The 17,637-nt window shown below is 37.2% G+C and overlaps 1 long non-coding RNA gene across 1 annotated transcript in view; it reads right to left on the bottom strand.

Annotated features, from left to right (window-relative positions):
* The window catches only part of LOC311201582, a 63,044-nt gene extending 50,236 nt beyond the window's left edge, over positions 1–12,808 (bottom strand). Inside the window, exon 1 of the long non-coding RNA XR_014617869.1 lies at positions 12,753–12,808. This is a non-coding gene — a long non-coding RNA (uncharacterized lncRNA). The remainder of the gene's footprint in view (positions 1–12,752) is intronic.
* Positions 12,809–17,637: the final 4,829 nt, after the last annotated feature.

The raw sequence follows: 17,637 nt of genomic DNA, 5'->3' as shown, positions 1-17,637 counted from the left end.
TTGCCGAACAACACTTTCTGCCACAACACTATTTCATTCAAACCTCCTTTTGTGATTTTCATTCTGAAAACTCTTTTCTTTGCATCTCAAGCTCATTTATAATGAATCACTTCTTCATTACAGCAACTTCTCCCAAAAAGTCAGTACTTTTTGAGTTAATGTGATGTGACCAAGGCCCTTATTTAGTTTTGATTTTATGGAGTATCTTACACACATTGACTGCATCTCACAGTTGTATGGCCCTTCAAGAACTACTCTGTAGATACTATAGTGTGTGTGTGTACCCACAGACACTTTTCAAAATATCGCTTGTCAGTTAAATGTGTGTATTGCTCTTGAGTACAGTGTACAACAGAGTAAATTCTTCACCTCTCTCTGTCTATCATGAAGCTTTCCTTGGAATTAGGTCCTGGAGCAGAGGACACACAGGAAACTACTATGGATCTGTGGGTGTTATAAAAAAATAGTTACTCTGCTGAGAAGTAATCCCTTTTTTTCTGCTTGTGGCATCATCCCCACAGTACTATAAGAAAGCAGTATCAACAGAATAGTCACTTCTGAAGAGGAAGGATAATTGCTAAATGGCTGCAAATTAAGAGCTCTGCTCTTCAAGAAAGTAGATTCTGCTCCTGATGTCACATTGTGTGATGTAAATTGTAAAGTTTACGAAAATGTTTAGGCAGCAACCATACAAGTTTCAATTAAGGTCATACTATGAGTTCCTGGAAGTACTATTCATATACAATGTTTAATAACAGAAGCATCTACCTGTTGACAATATAACCAGATCTGAATGCCTTGTGTGAGTCAAACTGGATCATCAATATTTTTCCCCTGACAGTTACAAAAAGCTTATCTGAACTCTTAAATATCTCATGTCACTCAAAGCAGTAAATAATGCCTATTGCAACTAGGAAGATATGTAGCATTGCCCTTCCAGGATTTGTGGAAACTAGATTATTCGGCATAAACTGATTTAGATAAAAAAAACCAGCACAACTTTTATATGATATCTGAGTTCAAATTCAAGCCCTGCATTGTTTTCTGAATTAAAGTATTTAGTAGCATGAATATGTCAATTTCAAATGATGTTCTCCTTCCAGTTAAAGAAAAAATTTCAAAATCAAATATTTGTTACAACTTAGAACTGTGTAATGGCCAGGGGAAAGACAGATTTTGTAATATTTACAAAATAACCTGTGATACAAAATAAAAACAATGCAAGATTCTGTTCTCAACATGCCTAAGACCCATTTTTTTTCAGATAACAAAATAGTAAGAAGTTAAACATGAATTGAAATTAAAAGTCTAATATCGATGCAGAATTAGCTTTAATTAGTTGGGCATTTCTTTAACATATACCATGCAAATATATTTTAAATATATACATATATATTATTTCCATCAGAAACTCTTTTGTTCACTTAAACAATTACTTTAAAACCAGAATTTTCTTGGACCTTCCTGTAGAAGTGGACACATAAATACATCAGAATTGCAGAGGGTTTTGAAATTTCATAGAATTCCTTTATACTTGGTAGAAAGAGTTCCTTCAATTGTTCTCTGACAATTTTTACTCTATGGTCTTCTAGCTTGTGTTTGAATATTCTTAGAGACATCTAAGCCCATGACTTTTTATACATATTGAGGGTTTTTTGGTTTGGGTTTTGGTTTTTTTTTTTTCCTGAACAGAGGTTTATTTTTAGCTTGGTTGTACTTGTCTATTCTCTCTTTAATACTTAATATTCTGAATTGAGGTTCTGTAGGTATCTCACACAAGGCTGTAGGTTGCCCAGATACCAGCAATCCTTGGGCACAAGAGAGGATTCCAAAGGGAGGAGTCTCTAAAACTCCTGCTCTGGGAATAATCTCAGAGAAGAGATATAAAGATACTATATTTTGGAAACTTTGTTCCTTTCCAAATTAAATATTTCTTGATTAAAATGCAATAGTAAAAAATTATGGCCTTTGTTATAGGTTGTTAAAACTTTTAACAGCCTGTCAGACACTAGCTACTCTTGAAATAGATATGAACCTCCATGGAGCAAAATGGCAATCCCTTACTACCCTTAACTTCAAAAAGTCTTTGCCATGTCAGCTAAGACATGGGTAAATGTGTTCTCTGTCACCTAACTGTGTATCATTTCCATCAGCACAGCTCTTTCCTTCTCTTTTATTCAACATTTCCACATGCAGAATTTGTTAACATTAAAGCAAGTTTTCAGAGCCTCCCTCTTGCTCCTTGCCCAAGTCTTCGGGAGTCACCATGTAATAGCAGAGTGCTAAGCAACAGATGCTAATTCCATAGTTTTATGCACCACAAGAAAATGATCCGATATTTTGATAATAAGAGCAGCATATAGAATAAAGTATTTTCAGTGTTCATTTTTGTCTTCTCACCAAATTTGGGTATCTGCTCTGAGTCAACTAATTTCCCAGGAGTACATCTATCTACGATGTATAATGTAAACAACAGCATGGTTAACAAGAATTCTTTTACTCTGTATAATCAAGTCTATTATACTGATAATATTGTGCAACTTTTAGGAATTTAATTGCCATTCAAATACTTAACCACACTGATACCTACTGTTTATTTTAATATAAGGTTTAATTAATCTCCCTGTTACTGCTAAAATGCTGTGTGCAGAAAAGAAAACTCTATAAGCCATGTCATCTGTATTTCATAATTTTTCATCACCAAAATGTTTTATGTGGACCAGACCAGTCCACTTGCTCCTTCATTTTGCCTTTTCCTGTTGGAATATAATCTAATCTAAACACTTTCTTACTCCTTTACTCTTTTCTCTCTTCAAAATATCAAATGTACTCAACCGTCAAGATTTCTGTCAATTTTTAACTACTTCTTACATCACTCCCTAAAGAGTCCTACTTCCTAATTGGAGTGCAAACACGGAAACCTCAGCAGATGTATAATAAAAAACATTTATGTTTTGCAGAATGAAGATGTCAGATGATAAATTTTTATCACAAGTAATAATTTTTACCTGCATCCTATGTGCATATTCCTATTCTTTTTTTTTTCTTTTTTTTTTCAAAAATGAAATAACCTTTAACAAATATTATATAATTGTTTGGAAAAGAATAATTTTCTTTGGCCTTATTCAGAATTGTGCTTTCTCCAGTGTAGCTTGTGATTTTTATTTTTTATTTTCTAGGGGAATGAGCAGGATCATGAGCAGTACCTTTGAAAGAAATTTGGATGAAGAAATATTAGGAATTGCAAAGCTCCATAAAATATATTGTGCTCAGTTTAAAGATAAAATTCAATCATTGTAACTGTGTTAACATACCTAACTATGATGTTGCTAACGATAGTCTCATAATGTTGCCATTACAACTACAAGGCTTATAGCCAAATCTATCAGTTAATTTATTAAGTCTCCAAGTCACACTTCTCACCTTCACTGTCAGTAGATTTCTACATTCAATACTTTTTGCCAATGTTGTGTTTTTAGACTCTAATTGTTTTTATGTGATTTGTCTAAATGAGTGCACATGAACTGTAGCCCAGAATGATGTTTCTGTACATGTGACTAGAACATGAAGAACACTACACTGTACTACACATGAAAAGAAATCTAAACTCTTAATTTATATTTATGAAACGAGTAAGACTACTCCTATGAATCAGTACTTTCACTGGTAAAATTCCCAAGTGGTGCTCAGGCCTTGTGAAGGATGGCAGGACTGGAGGGAACTGTTTGATGATATTAAACATATGGATCTCCATGTGTCTTTCTTGTCTTTTGCAGCTAAGAGATGCTCATGGAGATCATGACTTTTCCTGTTGCTACTCACCAAAAAAGCAAGGCCAGTATTGTAATTGAAGCAGGTTTTAAAATCTTCAGTAAGACTTGGAAACAAAATATGTAGCTGCTTCCCTATAAAGAAATCAGCAAGCCTCTGCACCATCTAACCAACAATGAGAACAAACCAACCTGCTAGAGGCTTTCTTCAAAAAAAGGTTTTTTTCAATAATTCTTTTAGATAGGAAAAAGAAATCATAGCACCTAAGGTCACAGGTACAATGGTATTAATGAACCATGATGATAAAAATAAAATATTGACTTTCAAATACTACCAAGGTTCAAGAAGTGCTGTGACTGTTTATAGACTTTGGCAATTCATCTGCTTGCATAGTTGTCAGGTGCAGAGTTCTGGCATTTAAATCCCAGTATTAAGAACTGAAAATGTTCACAAACTATGATAAACAGAAAGTATGTATTTGTGTGAGACAGGCAGGGGTGAGGAGTAGGAGTGGATGGCCTAACTATGTTTGACCCTTTTTTTCAATTACTGTGGCTCCTTTTTTTTAAAATATGAAATATCAGAGCTAAAGTTTTAATGCTGCACTGCACGTGATCATGGGAGTATGAACTAACTACTGATAAAATTCCAGGGAGGAACAAATCTTAGAATCACAGAATGCTTTGGGTTGCAAGGGACCTCAACGTTCCAACCCCCCTACAATGGACAGGAACACCCTCACAAGACCAGGTTGCCCAAAGCCCTGTCTAACCTGGCCTTAAACACCTCCAGGGATGGGGCTTCCACAGCCTCTCTGGGCAACCTGTGCCAGGGCCTCACCACTCTCATAGTAAAGCCTTTCTTTGTAATATCTAACCCAAACCTGACCTCTTTCAGCTTGAAGCCATTACCCCTTGTTCTATCACTGCACTCACTGATGAACAGTCCCTCTCCCACTTTCCTGTAGAACCCCTTTAAGTATTGGTACGCTGTGATTAGGTCACCCTGAAGCCTTCTCTTCTCTAGACTGAATGAGCCCAACTATCAAGGCTGTATTCAAATCTGCTGCTCTTGTTCAACAGTGCTACCGAAATGGTGGTTTAAGTGAATTGTGAGCTCCGTATCACCACCGCCCAGCCTTGGCACCTAGAATCACCACTTCCTTTCCAAAGAGAGTGACACCATTGCACGCACAAACATTAAGTCTGGAGTGGGAGTGCTAGCAGGATTCCGTATGAGCCACTAAGACAGTTTTATATGTACTGCTCAGGGACAAAACATAGTAACGTGCTACTCTAGAAATGGCAAAAGAAATTCAGAACCTGCCCCACAGGAAGAAATGCTTATGAAAAAATATGTCTTTTTGGTACAATTTGAAATGTATAATACGTTTTAAAAATGTTGAGTGCAGTATAAATGCAGATTGTGCAAGGTTCTGCTACCCAAAAAGCCTAGTCACAGCGTTATGACAGTTTCATGACATCTAACCATCACAGCAAGTGAAAACATGGAAGAGATGGCAGGTGGGAAGAAGCACTTGATATTCAAGGGAAAATATTAATGGATGTGTCTAAAATATTACTACCTTTTAATGTGTCGTGCTTAAGAATATTTGCATAATATTATCCTTTAAATTGCAGTGTGTACACATTAATTTTACAGTGTCACTCCCAATAAGTCTGGCATCTGTACACTCAATGGGGCCAACCTAGCACGCTTGCATGTCTCTATCACAGACATTCGGAACCTCAGTTGAGGAAGTTGCTCGAAAGCAAGACAACCCAGAGAGACATGAAGAAACATCAACTTTCGGAAAAAAACTGAAAGCCCCAAAAAAATCGTGTCCTAAGAAACTAGGTCCTGATGTGAGAGGGATGCTCCAAGGCACCTTTCATCTTTTCCCCACATACATTCTTTCTTAAGTTATTCTTGCTCTGGACAATGCCTGTTACATACCTATGAGGAGCACATAAATGTATACATACTAAAAGTCTGTGAATGACCTGCAAAAGAGGTGAGAAAGAAAGGTGTACAGACCCAATTTAGAAATAGGGCTGAGGAGTTTAAGAGCAAACAAAAAACCCCAGTGATGAAGCAAAGCATATGCTCCATACATGCCCCTAGTGCCCTCAGCACATTTTTTACCTCTTGCACTCTCCACTCCCTACTTTTCCCTAAGTAGATCATTAGATACATGTGAAATGTTGGCTGTAATATTTTTCTGTTTTAAAAAGATGATGCTTCACATTCTGTAGAAATGGACCAAAAAACCCACAGAGACGTATGTGCCTGATCTCATCGATTTGAACAAAATCTTTTCTATTAGGTGGTGACATTTTGGAATTTAGTTTGCTGCAGTGAAAGCAAGAGTCACACCACAGCTCTTGTGAGCTCAGGCTGACAGAGACAGGATGCTTGTCTTGTAGTACATGAGGCACCATTAAAGGCAGCAACTCCTTGCAACAGTTAACGTAACTATTATGTTTACTCTTACAAGCATAAAGAAAACATTGCAACCTCTGAGTCTGGAGGAGACTAAGACTTAACTATGAGTATGCATTCCAGCACCATCTTTTTCTAGCAGGCCCCTGCCACACTCCCTCTTCACAGTGATACATGGGGAACAGATTTAGAGCTGTAAATCTGCCATTTCCTAGCTTTCGTATGTTTCACTTCGCAACATAAGTAACTTCTTAGAACTAATTCCTTTATTGTGTAGTCTCTATTCAAGAGGAATTAGATGTGCTTGCTAAAAAGCTTTTTGCTTTGTTTTGTTTTAAAAGCATCACGAGTTAATAGGATACAAAACTTCAGAACGTATTACTGTCTTTTAGCAGAACTAGCACACAAAACTCCGTAATTTATCTTATTTAATTGATTATAGATGTTGGTGTTTCCAGCAGGGCAGTTGCAAAAAGGTTGGAAAATATTTAAACCAATTTATAGCAAACCTTTTCTCTTCATCCTTTCTACAGTTTTCTTCTTGATTATTTGCTTTGTTGCATTCCAGCAGATCAGAAAACAAAGTTGTCAATAGCGTGTAAAAACTATCCCCAGAGGGTTAGAAAAATGAAACTGTTGAGAAATCACGAGACAATTGTAGAACAGCTGTTCGTTTTTGCTATATATTAGGAAAAATAAGCAAATAACTTCAGACATAAAAGACGCAGTAATAAAAATAGCTTCCTGAAGATATCAGTTCAAACTACAAAATAATACTGCTGGTATATTTAGATGAAATTTCCCTTAAATGTTCCAGGAAAAACTACTTAAAACTAAGCCTTTGGACATATGACAGTTTTTAAGATACTGTAAAACACGAAACAAGTTAGTATCTCATCCAGTTGTTCATTTTGAGAAAATGCCAAAGCCACAATGGTTATAGCTGCAGTGTTCCAAGATTAGGCTTGTAGTTCACAGCTCCTGTAACTTCTGACATACTGGGAGGTATTTGAGAAAAAAAAATAAATTGTATATGCTATTCTATTCTTACATGTCTGACCAATTTTTAAAAGTAAATGTGAATATCTACAGAATCAAATGGTGGGATGTTTCTTCTGAAATACTTTATACATAATACACTATCGGTCACCTGAAGGAGACTGATAATTTATCTTTCATTTGGCATTTCGTTAAGAAAACAACAAAATGTAGAACGAAGAACAAAGGTCATAATAGGCAACTGCCTTATATAGTTGCTTTAAAATTGTTTAAATTTAGAATAATTAGGTATGAAACTATTTTTTCAGGCTTCCTTCTTCATGAAGTAACAATTGTAAGAATCTTGCATAAATTATGAGATTTAAGGAAGAAAGTATTACTTGGCTCTTACTTTTGACTCTCAGACATTCTGACTTCCGTAAACACTTGAAAACATACTCTGCAACTACTAAGGCTACAAAGTTAAAGTGAGCATGAAAGGAGGAGTTCTTCACGTCCAACAGCTGAAGCATTAACAAAACTATCAAACTTTGCAGGATGGGCGGCAAGAGGAAAGAGTTGCCAAGTTTGCTGAGAGCCTGACCCAGCAAGTGGCCTCCTGTGCTAGTACGAAGATCTGTCAAAATGCAGCTTGTCTGAAAGCAAGGTTTTTCTCTATTTGCATGTGGATCCAAGATTAAAGCCTAAATATGTATGTGCTAACAACTTTGTATGTGAGCTTTGCACAAAGACTATTAAAAATATTTTAAGTGGTTAGTTAGCTTGAGGCTCTGCTTGGTTAGGTTTTACTAGGTCTGCAGACAGAGCACAAAAGGAGACGCAGCATATTCCACACACATTAGAACCTATTGTTCCAAGGCTTGGATTTAATTTCAAAAGGTCACAAACATTCATATTTTCCTTTAAGACAAAGAGAATGTTTAGTAGCAGAGTTGCTTGAAGGGAGACAGGGGTTTGGATCCTGACTTCTTGAATATACACAGTTGGCCAGGACCACAGTCCCAATTCACTAGAGAAAGCTGGATTTTCCTTCTCTAATCAGCTCTCTTGATGACTGTAGCACACTCCGCTTTTATTCTTCAGGGGCAGCTACCAAGGGGAGAACTGCATATGAAGGGCTTGCCCCACCATTAATAAAGTTGTGTTTTAACTGTGTGGGCACAGCATCTGACCCAGTATGCACACAATTTGTGATCAAAATGAGGAAGAATTTCTGATTATAACCTCTGTCTGGGCAAAGGCTATCACCCTGAAGAAAGTCAGTTCAGAGTAGCAAAAAACTCAGAGAGGTTTGCCATCCAAGTCATGCAAGGGATTTAGCATAGCTGACCAATAGCTATTACTACCTATGGAGGGAAAATGGGAGTGAAGTTGGAACTAGTTAAATTAAAACCCTGCAAATGAAAATTTATAGATGAAGTTAATGGGAGTTCTAGGGGCTTCCATTACTGACATGAACTGAAGAGAAATACCCTTTTAGCAAACTGAAATGCTGTGTTAGTTAGAGTGAGATCCACAAGCAATCTTTTTATAATTACTTGTACTAAATTCCTTCATATTCTTGCACACCCAAGTTGAAAAAGAAACAGCCCTTCTAATAAATGGCTTCATTTAAAGCCTCTCTCAAAACATACACATTCATATAGTTTTGTCATTGATTAAAACTAAGGGCTCAGAAGAGCAATTATTTACTGCTGGGCATTATGAGAAGTATCTCTGAATTAAATTATTTTCAATAGTGAAAACTATGATCACATGAATGAAATTGCATTCTTTTAATAACAGCACTGCCTTTTAAAGGACATTTTGCACTTGCCCAGAGATACATGGAATTCTCAGTACGGATGCACGCAACCTCCAACACTTCATTGAGAATTTGCTTTTCTCTCTCATCTTGTTAATTATTCAGGGGCAAACTGAAACGATTTCATCTGCATTAATTCTGTACGAAACTCACCCCTTTACACAGAAACAAGGACACAGTTTTACAGCATACAAGATATAACATGATAGCATCTGCCACATGGGATGAAACCTAAGGCCAGCGTATGCAGTGCTGGGTCTCTCAGAGAGGCAGGACAAGGTGCTTCAGATGAGGTTTATGTGAAACACAACTAGTACTCAGATATGGGTTTATTTTATTCTAGCTTGTATACCCTTTGGGTTATAGTTTGTTTGTGAACAGAACTCTGTATGTGTCTGAAACCAGAGGGGAGAGTGATGAGCTGAATCCCATGGTTTTGTTCAAGCATAACACTGGCAACCAGATTTCCTGTGTGAAAGCTGTGAATCCAATTTTCACTCTCAATGAATGTTCCTTACAATGTGCTTTGTGTCTGGCAGTAACGTGATGTGATAGAATAGTACTAACTTGCTAAAATTTCTGAACATTTCAAAGAAACTCAGACACTACTAGAGTAAAAAAAACTTCTGAATGAATTTTCATGCCAGTTACCAGTGCTTTTGTGGAATATACTTCAAAGATGATTATTTTTCCCCCAAAATAGCTATTCAGAGCTTTTAATATTTTATATAGACCCCAGATTTATCCATTGTAATGAAAATATTACATGCTACCAAAGTGCAGAAAATGCAGATTTAAAACAAAATAATAAAAAAATTACCATTTTCATGTTGCGTTTTCTATGTCTATGTAGAAAATGTCTGGAGCACAATGTGCATACTGTACTGAAATTGTATACTGATAATACACTCATACTTTCAGCAGGCTTCCAATGCCTCTGTGAATACCAGCAGGCTTGCAAACTTTAAAATACACTTTTTTTGTCAAAGAGCTATATTATTGACCAATATCTACTGACCAATATCAATCATTATCTATGGAAGATTCCATTACTGAACAGTGTTGCAATAGCAACCCAATGCTTCAGTCACTGTTCAGGCTCACAGCATCCTAGTCCACAAATACAAACAGAATAGGAGGCTCATAAAAAACATGAATAATCCTTTGAATAATACTTTGTTTCATGTTTTGATTCAAGTCTGTACAGAGATGTGAAAGGTGCCAAATCAGCTTCCATTTAATTACCAATAGAGAAAGATCAGCACCTTTCTCAAAGCTGAGCTGCTCATCATCACCTATACTTAGGCAAACCTCATCATAAACATGTTCGTAAACGAGGATCCAATTAATTAATAGAAATACACAGAATATGTACAAACACATATTGTGTCTGTGGTGCAGAAGTATCTACTGTAGCTCATTTTTCCTGCTTCATGAAGGCTACATTCACAGTCCTTAACGATAAAAAAGCCCATAAATTAAGCCCATAAAGGACAGCAAACAGTTTATAAAACTTGTTTTGGGGTTCTAATCTCTGTCTTTGGACTGGTTTTCTTAAAAAATTAATTGAATGACATATTTTATCCAGAAACATAGACTAGTCTGTCTTCGGATTGGAGTGGAGAGCTGGAGTATTGAGGGTATGGAAGGTACAGGGAAGAGGTGGGAGAAAATTATTTATTAAAAATGCAGTTTAGATCATCCAAATGAGTTTGATGTCATTGTTTTAATAAAAGAAGAATTATCTGTTCTGTTAATAATACAAATAGTAGATAAATCTTACTGAAATATATTGATTTTTGTTTCAGAAAAATGATTAATCACATTTAAAGAAACAAAGACTTTTAACAATGCAATTAAATTTGTAATTTGACCCAAATTTATTTATTTCTTTTCTCAAAGTTTTCATATTGATGAATAAACTAATTATTATTCCAAATCAATCAAAGCTTTATGTTTTCATTACAATTTATATCTGAAAGGCAAGCTCTTCAGGAGGCACCTTGATATAAGGAGAAGAATAGAGATTGTCAATAGCCATCTTTTTGCCAGAGCTGTTTAAACTTAGATTATTAACAATGATAATCATATCTTGCAATGTTATGAAAAAATCCCATTAAAAAAAATCTCAAGTCTGAGTAATGAACCTAGGAGTAATGACTAATTTAGACATGTCAAAGATACAGAAAATGAGGGCCCAGATTTGAAGAGAAAAAAGTATCTTAAAAAATACAATGTTTTTCTTTGATCATTTTCCCCTTGTCACTCACTCATCTTTTAATATGAGATACTTTTGAGAAGTCCTTAAAATTAACATTTGAAATCACTAGGTGTCTTTTAGTCAAGATTTCCCCCTCTGCTTGGAAGACTGAATGCAGATGAATTTGCAAACAGAAGCCAGGTGAATGAATGAAGGGGGAAAAAAAAGGACAGCATTAGCCAAAGTCTACATCTGTTTTGAAAAGAAAATAAAGGTATTGCGTATAGTGGGTTTGAAATTAATTTTCAAGAGAAGATCCAAAGCAAAGAAATTTCTCTGTGGTAAACTGAGATCAAGAAAGCTTTCTAGGTGTTGGAGGCACCACAGTATAAAACAATGATAGTGAGTTAGAATGCTGAGAAGATAAGAGACCACTTCACCTAAAATAAAGATGAGGTTAACAGTACTGATAAAGTGTTGGAGTTACAGAACATTTCAACATGAAACAAGACAGAGACTTATAGAGCTGGTTTATTTACTAGTTTGTCACTCTCTGCTTTTATTAACCAGGGCTAAGGTAAGCCAATTGAAAAGCAAAGGAACTTCGAATTCTAAGGCAAACCATACTTGTATACTTCACTCAAAGTATTCCCTACAAAATAGTATTTATAATTCCTTTTGTCCAACCTTTTCTCTCATGACAAGGTAGCACATCGGTCTACAAGAAGCATTAAAAGGATCAAATTAGGTGTAGGCAACATTTAAGCTCTACCGAATGCAAATGATATTGCCCAACTCCCTCATTAAAACCTAAACCAATAAAAGTCTTTACTGCAAACTGTACTTACAGCATACAACAGCCATTACAACTGGAATTCCACAAGCAAAGAATACAAGCCAGCCTACCAACCTGTGCAAAGTGCAACAGAAAATTGGTGCTTCACCTTGATTTTTTTTTGGACCCAGCGAACCATATAATTAACTGCAACTTCATTAATTTCATAATTGTATTTTGTTCATTTCAGATCTACAAAAATGATGTTTATAAATTTCCAAAGCCATCTTCACTTCCCAACAGCCACTCTAGTGTTACTGTGCCATTCCTGTGATGTTAAACCACCACCTCTGGAGCTCTCATCAGAGAATGTTGTTTGCTATGCTGATATCCTGGTAGGCACAGGGAGACTGATAGCACAAAGAAAAAAACCCACCACAAAACCTCAACTTGTAAGGCTTTAAGAAAGCACAAATATGAACACAAAGCATGAGGAAACTGGGACAAGAGAAAAGAAATGATAGAAAGAAGAAGATTAAGCACATCTGGAAAATAAAGTAATTTTCTAACTGAAATGTATAGAACCCTAGATATTTCATCATATGCTTTAAAATTGCAAATTGACAGTTGCTTTTTGAACATATTTTAAATATATTTTGCAAATTTTCTCCAACAATGCAAAACACCATGTCAGAATTAGTTGCCTAATGTCTGGAAAATATTTTTATGAAAAAAACCTGGGACTATTCATATTTGCTTACCTGGTCAGTTAAACAAAATGCGCTGACCTGAGGAGACGGTACTGTAGAAGAAATCTGGAGAAAAAAGGAAAAAAAATAGTTATAATTTATTTCTCTCCTGTATTTTTGATTACAAATTAATAACTATCAGTGGTTACTAGTGTACAGAAATTGTAAGCAGCAAAATCAAACTGAACAAAAAGCTGCTTAAAATCTGTTTTCCAAAAAGTGTCCTTATGGCAGGATTATATTTATAAACAATAGTACTAAAATGAAAAAAAAAAATACTGTGCTATTCACAAAGGATTAAATGTATCTCATGTAGCTTGTATCCACTTTTGTCTCTTTTCTATTCACATAGAAATCTATACCTATCACTATTTCCTTAAAGGATATTCAGATTTATATTATGTCCATCTGCTAAAAAAAACCCTAACCCGAACAACAAAAAACATACCAGGTATTTATTATATATTCTTCAAGGCCCTTGAATACACAGGGTTCACTTGGTTTCTATAACATTTCATATCAACACAGTAAGAGAAGACCGTTATTAAGACTGTATCATGATTTATACAGGTATCAGAAAATGTCAAATAATAGCCTGCCTGTGCAACTTTTAATTTCTTCTGTGAGTATGGAATATGCCACAGTTGCTGATTTCTCAGTCACATAATACTAATCTGTTGGAACTTCTCTTCATTTTTTCTACAATCAGACATTCAAAAAAGTTCAAGCACTGACATTTTGTGTTCATTTCATTGCTTTACACATGGATTGGAGAGAGATTCATGGAGTAGCTTTCAAATCCTGATGGAAAAATTGCAGCAGTTTGCTAGGGTCTAGACACTCTAATCATGATTGCTTTGACTGTGCTGCAAACACTGTGCAACTCAAGTTCAGCAAATTCTTTCAGAGGAATAACATTGTGCCAGATGAATTCATTGGTGCTAAGAGATCAAGCCAAAAAAGTAAACACCTAATTTGGGTCACATGAGCTTAGATTTTGCAGAGGATTTAGCATTGCACTTTATACATTCAAGGTACTGCTCACAACAACTTCAGTTGGAAATATAAATACTCAGCACATTGCAAAATAGGTGACAAACTGAAGTTACAAATATGGGGAACAAGCAATTGCTGACCATCTCTAAAAACTTGATACAATGCATTACACACCTTAATGTGTGAAACATGCAGTAAATAAGAGGACTGAATATTTTTCCCTGGGGCTTTAATCAACTCTGTCATGAAACGTCATTTTCTTATCCTGAGATGTTTGTAGTCACTAGATATTTTCCACTTTCTGTTTCTGAATAGGACTCTCCATTATTACAAACCAAATACACCCTCAGAAATTGCTCATCTGCCCCCTGTCTAGATCAAGGACATTATGAAAAAGAAGTGTATTACCAAGCATGGAAAGATTCCCATTTTGCAATTGCAGAACACGGTTACACCAAGCTGTACAAGCCACACTAATAGTGTTTGACTTCGCCACTTCACCACTTCAATAGTCACAGAATCACAGGCTGGCTTAGGTTGGAAGAGACTTTAAAGTACATCTAGTTCAAATCTCTGCCATGGGCAGGGAGACCCTCCACTGTCCCAGGCTGCCCAAAGCCCTGTCCAACCTGGCCTTGATCACTGCCAGGGAAGGGGCAGCCTGTGCCAGGGCCTCACTGCCCTCACATGAAAGAATTTCTTCCTCTTTTGGTTTAAACCCATTACCACTTGTCCTATCACTACATTTGCTGATAAATAGTCACACTCCATCTTTCCTGCAGCCCCCCCCTTCAGGTACTGGAAGGTTGCTGTATGGTCTCCCAAGAGCCTTCTCTTCTCCAGGCTGAACAAGCGCAACTCTCTCAGCCTGTCTTCACAGGAGACGTGCTCCAGCCCTCTGGTCATCTTTGTGGTCTTCCTGTGGCCTCATTCCAACAGGTAATATTATAATGTTATAACACAGGCTTTCTTGATACGTAAATGTCTATCCAGGGTGCTGGGAATGCAAAATAATTTCAGAAGTTCTGTTAGGAGGTGGTAGCTGCCAACCACAACCACCAACTCCAGCGCTGGAACATGTAGACAGTTTTTGTGGTTCAGCCCCAGGCAGCAGCTAAGCACCCCATGCCATCGCTTACTCCTCCACTGGAGGAGAAACAGACAAAGCCCCATGGTCAGGATAAGGGCAGTTACTGACACAGCACTGTGAGGGGAACAACAACAGAGCCCAGGACAGAATACACATGCACACACAGAGTGAGAACACAGAGCACTGCACAGACCCAACAAGGTGGTAATACAGAGCACTGCACTGACACGATGGCTGACCAACCAACTGATTGCACTCAGTCTGTCCCAGAGCCGTAGAGACCCTCCCTGACCAGGCCCCTTTTACTGGAGGCATGATGTCATGTGATGGAGAAAACAGCCTGGTCCAGCTCAGCTCACCTGCGCTGGCTGCTTGGGACAGTTAATTTGGTCCTGGCCAAAAAATGGACAACAGTCCTCCTTGAGGTCAGGGAATAATTGACAGCATCTCATCCTTTTTTCACACCAGTATGACAGAAGGGCTGTTTGATAGTGTTTTAGTGAATACTTGTTGACCACAAGGAAATTGACTGAAGAAACACAGTTCCAATCCTGGAGTCTGGAAATGGTGTCCTACAACGTCAATGAAAGACTCTTGAAAAATACTGTAACAACACAGAAAGACATTTCTATCACCACTCTTCCATTCAACTGAGACAGCAGTTTCTGGCATATGGAACATCACTCCATACATGAGTATTGGCCAACATACCTTGTACTTTTCAGTAAAAAGGAACCCAGTGGCCATGATGCTGAGAATTTTGGACAATAAACAGGAACAACAAGGGGAACAGACAAACTGCAAGCCCATATTATGGGGAACACACCATAAAAAAGCCAAACACACCCACAAAAAAACAGAAAACATCCAGAATCATACCACTGTGCAATCAGTCCAAATGAGTTCAGTCATAGATTGAGGAGAATACCTGTCTCTTCACATTTAACTAAAGCCATGTTTTCCTAAGATTACTTCTTTATGCACTTAAAGTCAACATTCTTTTTGAAAATATTAATCTACCCTCTCCTGACAGTCTTGTAAAGGAAGCTCTGGATTTGAACTCTAGCCACACCAGTTAAATCTCACCATCCTCAATCACTCAGAACCCAGAATCAAGCACATCAGAGATGGTCCTGACGAGTATGTTTGGTTAGCATTGGAGAGCAAACTATCTTGCCCTGTTAGACTTTTGGGTAACCTTTCAGTAACATGATATGCATGTGTGGTGGTTCAGCTCCAAGTAGTGGCTGAGCACCACATGCCACTCGCTCACTCCCGAAGGAGAAACAGACAGAGCCATAGTGGGTTGGAATAAGGACAGTTCACTGACAAAAATCACTGTGAACAGAAAACAATAACAGCCAATTACACTCACACCCAGTGATAACACTTATCAACATGAGTGCTGCTTGATGCAAGGAAGGAAGGACAGACAGACCAACTGACTGACCGATTGGCTGACCAACACCCCAGCCACACTCAGACTGTCTTAGAGGCACCAAGACCATGTCCCTCCCCAACCATCCCCTTTTATGGGGGAGTGATGTTACCTGGTGTGGAAAACAGCCCAGGCTAACTCATCTCACCTTTGCTGGCTGCTTAGGGAGGTTGACTCTGGCCTGGCCGGAACTGGAGCAGCATGAAAACTAGCAAGACTAACTGGGTTAATGACAGATCGGATACAATTTGGTTGTCCTGGCCACATCTCAAAGCTGTGATGGACACCCATCCCTCCTGATGCAGGCATTGTTGCCGGCACTCCTGCAGCAGTCCAAAGCTCTGAACATATGACTCCCTCTGGGTAAACCCAAAGGGCACATTTTGCATCAGCAGCCCCACTTCATTCATTAATTATGTCACAGCCTCTTTCATAGCAAAAATATTGCTCATCTTTCCTTAGTCCATTTACCTTTGTATTGCTAAGAGAAAATAACTTGGATTCTTTACCTTCTAGTGAATCATAAACAAACTGCTAACCACATTCTCGCTGGAGGAACAGGCATTATGAAGAGTTTGATGGGGCAAGACAGGACCTTTTTACCTCTTGATAAATTCCAAGCAGGAAATGAATCAAGTTTCCCTTCTGGTTTGCAGAGTCTTCAGAGTCACCAACATCTCATTTTCAAACCGAGCACATACGACATAAAATACATCAAGGTACTGAAACAATTATGCAACTCAAAAGATACAACTTTTACAGTCACTTTTCAGAGGAGAATAGTATTGTTATTCTCTTTTTATCCTTTAAATATTGAATAGTAATCCTATTTCATGTGTATTAATTTTAAGTCTCTTATAGTGAGATTTGCAAAGGTATTGATTTCAATTGGAGTAAAGGGCTAAATATCTTTATATGGAGCCACAGCCCTCATCCTATTAAATCTCTACATTTATTGCCTGCACACAAATCATTATAAAGCAGGCAATATTCAAGAAAGAACTTAATAGTAAAAAAAAAAAAGCCCAATTAACAAGGAATTCGATGCAATTATGGAAGTTTGGAAGTTGCCTGGGGTTGTGTTTGCTTGCAAATCTTTGGGGATAGATGAAATGGGAAAAGTTTGTTTCATCCCCGCTTCCAAAGTATTATTTTCACCTCAGCTCTACATTATTATTTTTTTTTAAATCTGAAGTATTAGGACTTCTACAAAGTCACAGCTTAGGAACAAAGATGACATTAACTGGATTTCTGGAGGATCTTTATTTTGCAACACGATCATCAGTTCTGGGGTTAGCCCTGTAATAGCTAAAACCAACAGACTGGGGTTCATGTCTATAGCTCTTGGATGTTTGTAGGTAATTAAACTGGAT

The sequence above is a fragment of the Gallinula chloropus genome, assembly GCF_964237585.1.
Source record: "Gallinula chloropus genome assembly, chromosome: 1".
Classification (NCBI taxonomy): domain Eukaryota; kingdom Metazoa; phylum Chordata; class Aves; order Gruiformes; family Rallidae; genus Gallinula; species Gallinula chloropus.
This window is presented reverse-complemented; position numbering and strand designations above follow the sequence as displayed.